Source organism: Arachis ipaensis, chromosome B09 (assembly GCF_000816755.2).
Source record: "Arachis ipaensis cultivar K30076 chromosome B09, Araip1.1, whole genome shotgun sequence".
Lineage (NCBI taxonomy): Eukaryota > Viridiplantae > Streptophyta > Magnoliopsida > Fabales > Fabaceae > Arachis > Arachis ipaensis.
The window spans coordinates 131,513,210-131,522,899 of NC_029793.2; the positions used below are offsets into that span (position 1 = coordinate 131,513,210).

The window sequence follows — 9,690 nt, forward strand, 5'->3', positions numbered from 1 at the left end:
ATTATATCTATTTATTATTCATGTTATTCGTCATCATTTTTATAGACCAATTAAAAAGTTTTTTCAAACAACATACACATGCATTAATTTATGGTAACTACGTTCTCTTTGTATTTTTTATCTGTGTTTTTTTTTTGTATGCTCTTGCATTGCAGTTTAGTTTTTCGGGGCGTCGTAAACATGAATATTTTTCAAATTCAATGTACTCATCAATTTTCTCACACACCATTGCACCCATTACTACTCTAACACCACACATGACTGCATTACTAGAAAGTCTGAAAGAGTTAAGAAACCGCCTACTTATTTAAAAGACTATCATTGTATGACAACCCACACAGCTCACTCTGGCAACTTTGCCAACTCCAACTCTTTATATCCTATCTCACAACATTTGTCAAATGATAAACTAATCCCAAAATATAAGTCACTTTCTCTAGCCATCACCTCAAATCAAGAACCTAACACTTATGAGGAAGCGGCTGCATATGAATGTTGGAGAAAGGCAATACAAGATGAATTGACAGCTCTAGATCAGAACAGAACTTGGTGTCTCACTGAACTCCCAAAAAACAAGAAGGTTGTGGGCTGCAAATGGGTTTTTCGGGTAAAATTCAATCCCAATGACACCATAGAAAGGCACAAAGCGAGGCTAGTTGCAAAAGGATTCACTCAAGTGCAAGGAGTAGATTATGGTGATAATGACTACCCTACGAGTAATGTTAGCATTAGCAGCGGTAAAGAAATGACATTTGAAATAGCTGGACGTCAACACTGCCTTCCTTTATGAAGATTTGGACAAGGAAGGTTATATGAAGATACCACCCGGTTTGGCTGTGTTACAACCAAGTTTGGTTTGTAAATTGCAAAAGTCTCTATATCACTACCAGAAACACGGGCGTTACCAACGAGAAGATACCCACGAATGAAAAACAGTGATAAATTTATATGATCACGGTAATCACTTGCAACGTCTTATATCTCCGTGGCCAAATTTTGTGAAATTTTTCGACGGTTTTATTTGTTCGTGGCTAATTTGAGATGAGTTCTCTCAATTACCACGGATCTAATGATCACCGTGACGAATTCGAACGATTTTCACTTCTAATTTTCGCGCTTAATTTGGTATTTTTCTCCATCCCTCTCAAAATATTTTTATACGGTTTATACTTTTTTCCAATTTTAAACTCTAATATAAGGTAAATTCGATTTATCAAGCTTTTCTAATTCTCCAATTGTTAGTTTTTTTTTCCTCAATTCTTTCGAGTGCTGCCACTGAAAAATTAATAAAGTTTGCTAATAGTTTGATTTTAGATGTGGTTAACGGTGTGCAATTTTTTCATTTGCTATTATTCTTATACTCTGTCATATCTCCGAATCTTGTTTTGTTTTACTTACTACTACTTCTACGCTGATTTGGTTAATTTGCCCTTCTTGATTTAACAGTAATTTTTTAGTGTGGTTATGTTGTTCATTATTTTATAAAAATCAGATTGTAATGTAATCAAAGAGATTAATTCATATACATACAAATTTACTATTTATGTTTTTTAGTTGTCAAATTTTTTTATTCGTACTCTTTCTGGCCAAATACAGTTTCAGTGTCCAATTCCACAGTATGTATTAATTTAGAAACTTTAGTAATGGAATAAAATGATTTAATTGAAAATAAATGTTAAAATTATAAAAAGAGTATCAAAGAAGTACAAAAAAGTACATATTTATCTTAAACAAAATAACTCTAGCTAATTCTAGAAAATAAAAAAATACTAATTATGATTGATTGGAATAATAACTATTTTAATTACTCACTATTAATTTACACAATATTAATGAGCAAAGTCCTAACTCTTAAAATTCAGAACATTAGTTTTATACCTACATTTTATTATTCTATCTATTTATTATCATTTTATTAGTTTAATAGAAAAATAAAATAAAATTAATTTCATGGAAGTTCATTTTCTAACTATGTACAAAATTTATATTCTTTTTCAATCCAAAGGTATCAAATTCTTAAATTTTAAGTTTATTTATTTTAATTTTTACTGATGCCATTTTTTTAAATCCAACAACTCAAAAAATTCTAAATTTTAATTAGTATATAAAATTTTTGAAATATAATTTAAAGTTATAAAATTTACAATTTAATATTTTTTTTAAAATTAAATTTTACTCTAAATTAAAAATGAGAGTTACTTCACTAAATAAAATTCAAATTAGTCACCAAAATTAAAAAAAAACAAAATTCAAATTAACATCTATAATAAGATAAATGAAATTTTTAGTGGCAATGTTAAATGCAATTTTTATTTAGTAGTCCACACCCAGTTTTTAGGATATCTCCCTCACACTTTTCTTTTCTTTTTTCCCAAATCCCCTATTTGTTAGCTCCTGCAATTGATTCAAATTTGATAACACGCCGAACATTTAAAAAAAACCCTAGTAGAGAAAGAATACGTACTCTATACTCAAGGAGAATGAGAGAAGGAGAGAGCGGGGCGAGCGGTTGAGGGTGAAACACGGTGAGAAAGATGGCCATGCCATCGGAAGAGTGGTAAGGAGGGTTCTTCTCGAGAGGGGTTAGAAAAGCCATCCAAGGTCTCTTTTAGAGATAAAGTCATTGGTGCAGAAAAGTCTAAGGCCTTTGCATTAGTAGGATCTTTATCTGGGATGGTATTGCGACGGTGACAGGTAAGCAGGGTGATTCTCGCCCACCAAGTGTCAGTTTTACCAAGGAGGCAAAGAGCTGTCTAGCTGAACCTTATAAGGAAGCCATCGTGATCAAGGTGATGGATAAGCATTATGGCTACACGGCTCTCATGCATAAGCTTCGGATAGTATGGCGCATCAAAGGAGGGTTTGATTTATTGAATGTGGGGTTTGGGTATTTTTTGGTTAAATTTGATATTGCTGCGGATCGTGAGAAAGTCATTCTTGGTGGCCCGTGGTTGATAGACGGTCACTATGTTGCAGTAAAGCCATGGGACGTGGATTTTAGGCCATGCGAAGAATCTTTTGGATCAACGCTGGTATGGATTCGAGTCTCGGGACTTCCAATTTGGTGCTACCAGGAACAAGCAATGCTGCGAATTGCTTCTGCAACAGGGGTTCCGGTGAAAGTATATTTGGCCACTAAGCTTGCAAAAAGAGGAAAATATGCCTGAGCTTGTGTTCAAATTAATCTTGGGTTGCCTGTAATCAAACATATTATAGTGGAGGGTGTGACTCATGAAGTGGAGTACGAGAGTTTACAGTTGATTTGTGCTACTTGTGCACGGTATGGGCATGATAAATTGTTGTGCATGGAGAAGGAGTCCTTGGAAGGAAACAGAAATTCCTTTGGTGATGGAAAAAAATAATAAAGCCCCAACACTAGTGCCACACAACAATCATGAGCTTCATAAATAGGCTGAATCAGAAGCTCGTAATTTGGGTGAGAATTCTCGTAATTTGGGTGAGAAATTAGGAGTTGTTAAAGGAAAGGATGTCGTTACGGAATCATTAGCTCCTCACGTGCCTGATGGTCATGTTAATGAGGCATGCATAGATGATTGAGAGGGCTGGCAACAAGTGCTGCGTAAGGAAAAATTCACAATGGGTCAGTCATCAGGTTTGAAGGACCAAGATGGAAAGCAGCACAAGTATGGTTCGAGAAAGGTTCCAAGGCCCAATTTTCATGGTGATGGAGGCAAATCAATTGGCATTAGGATGGGGAAGCGAGAAAAATATGAAATTGCACCATCTTCATCGTGCAGAACTCCTGCACGTCGTGGAATTTCTCTACGGAAGCGTCCTCGGCCTTCCTCCCTACAGAACTCGCCAGTTGATAAAAATGGTGGCACAATGGAGGAAACCTTAGTAGATGGAAGCATGGCAGGTGCAGTGTTAGAGGGTCCGAAGGTGGCAATTATTGAGGATCAGAGTGTGTCAGTTCCGCAGGACAAACCACCTATTGAGGTTGGTGATTCTGTTTAGAGTTTATGTTCTTATTTATTCTGTCCCTATTATTTATGGATAGTTTAAATATGATTGTTTGGAATATTAGGGGTGCTTCTAATAAGTTAGCCCGGGTGCATTGTAAAGAACTTGTTAGAAAATTTAGACCTGTTTTCTTTATTGTGGTTGAAACTCACTCTCCTTTTCAGCATTTAAAATTGTTTTGGGAAAGGTTGGAGTATCACTCTGTTGGTATAGTAGAAGCAGAAGGGCATAAGGGAGGTATTTGGTTTCTATCCTCTATGCAGTGTGTTTGTTGTAAGTTCATTGATGCTTTTGATCAGGGTGTTACTGTTGAGGTTCAATTTGATAATTTAATTTGGAGGTGTAGTGGTATTTATGGCAGTCCTCAATTTAATAAAAGGGTTCTCCTTTGGGATTATCTTATTGCACAATCCATAGTTTTTCAAGGACCTTGGATTGTTCTTGGTGATTTTAATGAAGTCAAATTTTCTAATGAATCTAAGGGCTGTCAATTTTCTCATCAAAGAGCAGACATGTTTGCTACTTCATTAGGGGATAGTGGTTTGTTTGATCTGAAGACTATTGGGAGGTGATTTTCTTGGTACAGAAGGGTGAAAAATTATGTTGACGTGGCAAAAAAGCTTGATCGAGTCTGTATAAATAGTAGTTGGTTATCTATCTTTCCAGAGGCTTATGCAGAAGTTTTAAATAGGCTTCAGTCTGATCATTGCCCTATTCTGGTGCGTTGTAAAGGTCGTCCTCATCCTAAAGAGAATCGACCTTTTCAATTTGTTGCTGCTTGGGCTACTTATCCTGGGTATAGGGATATTGTGAATCAGTCATGGTGGTCTGGTAATAGAGGGATTCATGGCAAGCTTTCGGAAGTACAGAAGAATTCACTAGAGTTTAACTCGAAGGTATTTGGTAACATTTTTGTTAAGAAATGTGAATTAGAGCAGCAGATTAATTATTTACAAAAGCGTTTGGAAGTGGTGGATAGTATTTATTTGCGTCAGAAAGAACAACAGTTACTTGATGATTATAATAATACTCTAGTGCAAGAAGAGCTCCTATGGTTCCAAAAGTCCAGAGAGCAGTGGGTAAGGTTCGGGGATAGGAATACAATATTCTTTCATATTCAAACTCTTGCGCGAAGGAAGCATAATAAGATTCATGGCCTTTTTCCCAAGGATGGAGTGTGGGAAACTGATCCAGAGGTTCTAAGTCAAGAAGCAGAGTCTTTCTATAAAAGCTTATTCTGTCATTTGGATGATGTTGATTTGGGTTGCCTTGGTGATGTGCCTCTTCCTTCTCTGAATGAGGAAGCTTGCAATAATCTTACGGCACCAGTTACTATGGAGGAAGTCAGAACAGCTGTTTTTCACATGAACTCTTTTAAAGCTCCGGGTCCTGATGGGTTTCAAGCTTTCTTCTTAAAAGAATATTGGGAGATCATTGGTCTTGATGTTTGGAAGATGGTTAAGCAGGCATTCTCCGGTGTTACTCTTGATCCGAGAATGTTGGAGACTTTACTGGTTCTTATTCCAAAGGTTGAATCACCGGTATCTATGAAAGATTTCAGGCCGATTAGTCTCTACAATGTAGTTTACAAGATCATCACGAAGGTCCTTGTTAATAGGCTTTGTCCTCATCTTGCGGAGATTGTTGGCCCGCTTCAAGGAGGATTTATTCCAGGACGAGAAACTCCTGACAAAATCATTATTGCTCAAGAAGTTCTCCACTTTATGAAGAAGACTAAATCAAAGAAAGGCACACTGGCCTTTAAGATTGATTTGGAGAAAGCTTATGACAGAGTTGACTGGAGGTTTTTAGCTCATACCCTTAAGAGCTTTGGTTTTCCTATTCCTACAATTAATTTGATTATGAATTGTGTCACTGCTTCTTCCTTATCTATTCTTTGGAATGAGAATCGTCTGAATGGCTTTACTCCTAGCCGAGGTCTTAGACAAGGAGACCCTATGTCACCCTATCTTTTTGTGTTGTGTATGGAGCGATTGGCATGCTTTATTAGTCATCAGGTTGATTTGGGCTTGTGGGAGCCGATTGCTATTTCTAGAGGGGGACCAAGAATATCCCACTTAATGTTTGCAGATGACTTGCTTCTATTCTGTAAAGCTACAAAGAGACAAGTGCAAAATGTGATGTTGGTTTTAGAGACTTTTTGCAAAGCATCTGGGATGAAGATTAATGTGGAGAAGTCTAAAGCTCTTTGCTCCAAGAATGTCTCTACAACAAGGAAAGAGGTTTTCACTGGGGTATCCTCTATCAGATTTGTCCAGGACTTGGGCAGGTATCTTGGAGTTACCCTTAGCCATTCTAGAGTGACTCGTTCAGCTTTCAATGGTGTCCTGGATAAGATTCGGAGTAGGCTAGCAAGCTGAAAGGGAGTTTACTCAATCGGGCTGGTAGACTCTGCTTGGTTAATTCTGTTGCAGCCGCTATTCCCACGTACTAGATGCAGGCCTCTATTTTTCCCAAAGGAATCATTAGTAAATTGGAGTCTATCATGAGAAATTTTCTTTGGAAAGGACAAGTTGATGGAAGAGGATTGAATCTTGTTAGTTGGAAGGTACTGGTTACTCCAAAAAAATATGGAGGTTTGGGGATTAGAGATCCTTATTGTGTAAATATTGCTCTTCTTGGGAAGCTAGTTTGGACTTTTTTCCAGTAGCCAAACAAGCTATGGGTCCAATTGTTGGATGCTAAATACCGATCATCTCTATATGACTGTTTTAGTTATCCGAAGAACAAGGACTCTCCCATTCGGAGGTGTCTTTGCAAGGCTTGGGAAGTGTTGAAGGATGGGTTTGCTTGGTGTATTGGAGATTTGAACCAGAATTTTTGGTTTTTTAGCTGGAGGAGAGAAGGACGGTTATCTAATGAGATGAATTATGTTCACATTTCTGATTCGAATCTCCGGATACAGGATATTTGGTCGGTTGGTAGGTGGCATTTGGATACTCTTTATTCTCCTTTTATCTCAAAATTTGAAAGGTAATATTCTCTCTTACAATCCAGATGAACAAGCAGGTCCGGAAGTGGGTTGGTATTGGTGTGGGTCTGCTGCCAAAGTCTATGACTCACGCAATGGTTACTTGTGGTTGTGTAAGCAGCTATTTGGTTGGGAGGAGCGGGAGAATTGGCTTTGGCTTTGGCGTCAGCTTGTTCCGGAAAAGCATAAGTTTTTGGCTTGGTTGTGTCTTAAGGAGGCTCTTCCTACTGCAAGTTTTCACTTTAGAAGAGGGATGTCATCATCGGATAGGTGTCCAAGATGTCTTTCTAGCCAGGAATCGATTTTACATTGTATTCGGGATTGTCCAAAAGCTCAGCTTGTCTGACATAGGTTGGATCTTTCTTGTCATCCTTTGGATTTGAAGAACTGGTTCTTGTATCATAGCAGAGAGCATATGTTCAAGTTCTTTTCGGGACTTTGGTGGATATGGCAAGCAAGAAATAATGACATCTTTAATCCTCATGAAACTTGGCCTCCGAAAAAAGTGATTTGTCTGGCATTAACTTCAGAAAAGGAGCTTAGGAATATTTTTGAATTACAACGTATGTCCCTTCTCTCTACTCTAAATGGTTTTTGGAATCCCCCATCCATTGGTACTTTTAAGATTAATTGTGATGCTAGTTATTTTGGTTCGGGTGATAGTGTTGGTTTTGCTTGTGTTATTAGAGATTGTAATGGGAGTTGGCAAAGGGGGCGTTTGGGAATAATTGAGAGTAATAGTATTCTTCAAGGAGAATTGTTTGCCATTTGGAGAGGATATCTCTTAGCTTGGGATGTGGGCCGACGAGATGTTATTTGTGAGACGAATTGTGTGGAAGCATTTAATCTTGTTACTCAAGATGGTTTTGGGTTTATTGATCCATTGGTGCTCAAAAGAAGAGATATCATGCATTGGAATTGGCGTGTTGATTTTCGTTTGATTATGAGAGATGCAAACACGGTGGCAGATACTATGGCAAAGATCGCGATGAAGTTACAACTTTCACATGTGGAGCTTCTTTCACCTTGGGAGGAGTTTAAGAGTAGTCTTAAAAGGGACTGTCCCTCTATTTAAGCAGTTCCTTTTTTTGTTTGTTTTATTTTTTTTGTTTAGTTTATTTCAGTCACCAAAAAAAATTTGATAACATGCAACCAACCCCTTTCGCTAATAACATTTTCTTTAGTTTCTCCAAATTCGTAATTTCTTAGTTCCTACACTCAGATCAAGCCAACTAACCTTCAAAGCAAATCCGTTTCGCTCAATCCATTCCTATTTAGATTCCTATTTGTGGAAGAGCAAGGGACCACAATTTGCAATTCGAGTGCCATCAGTTCGAGTCACCAAAGAAGCAAGCAAAATCAATCCGATTATGCCGGCAAACCCGAATCGCGAAGCAGACTTGAAGGAACCCTAAATTGCTCCATTGCACTTCCCTCACCGTCACTCTCTCTGGAGGTAGTGCTCTGAATCTTACCTCTCTAAAACACTATCTGGTCGATTTAAGTTTTCTCTTCTTGTCTTGTTGTTGGTGGAGATGAGTGCGTTGGCTTGGATTTGCATGTTTTATTCATTTATCCTTTTGGTGGTATAGAGAATGAACCACTGGTATAAAGTATAATTTAAATGTATAAATATAATTAGCTACTTAGTAGTATGTACTAATGTGATTAATTCCTAATTAACCTTAGTTCTCTTTTATATGCTGAAATTCCTAAAATCAACATTATTTTAGTAATGCCCATAGCCATAGCAAGGTAGCAAACAAAAGTTATTGTGTACATTTCTTGGCATTTCTTGTGTTTCTTACTTTTGAATATGACTTTATGCATTTAGCTGTATATTCTAAACCATTTCAGAAGAAGAAATTCCACCATTTAGATCACTATGGTAGCATCCATTCTTCAAACATGTAATTTTCTATATACTCAACTTTTTTAAGAGCCTAATCTTTGTGAATATTTCTTTTTGCATGAGTGTTATTTTGTGATCATAATAATGTTAGTCAGTGTAGTTCAAACTATCTCTATCAGAGAGGTTTTAGTTCGATGTATGAGGAAGAAGGAAGCTCCAAGAATGGTAAAAAGCAGTTTATGTGTTTATAGGGCAGATTGATCAATAGAAATGAAGTGGCAGTAAAAAAACTTCTTAAAAAATGTAAGGATACTTTATTTGATTTGCTTCTTTCAACCTTTCTTTCATTATAGCACTAGACACTAGACAGTAGTTGAGACTATTTGTTGACGATGATTCTTTCCATTATTAAAGCGTAGTTGTTGTTGTGTGATTGAAATTTGAAATTATTTAACAGAGAACAAGAAGAGAGAATTCATAATTGAAGTGGAGGCTATAGGTCATGTTAGACATAAATATCTTGTGTGCCTTCTTGGAGGGAGTTAACAGGTACTTATTTTTAGCAAAGCAAATCATTTTTAGTGTTTGTTTCAATGTTCAAGCTACTAATGGATTAATATGTGAATAATGGTAACTTAGAGTAATGGATGCATGTTGCCATGGAACAAGGGACACTTATCTGGGAGGTTCGCATACTCGATAGTTACCTGGCAAGTTCAACTTTCTACTTTAAAATATTGGCCTTGGTAATTGCTAACACATTTCTATTTTTACTTTTAAATTCTTTGTCTCTAAATGGTTTTGATTGCAATCGGATATTTTACTTACTTACATGAAGCAATTGAATTGAAAGTTGTTTAAC

At 36.8% G+C, this 9,690-nt stretch overlaps 1 pseudogene; it reads left to right on the forward strand.

Annotated features, from left to right (window-relative positions):
- Positions 326-8,051, forward strand: LOC107616473 (annotated as a pseudogene).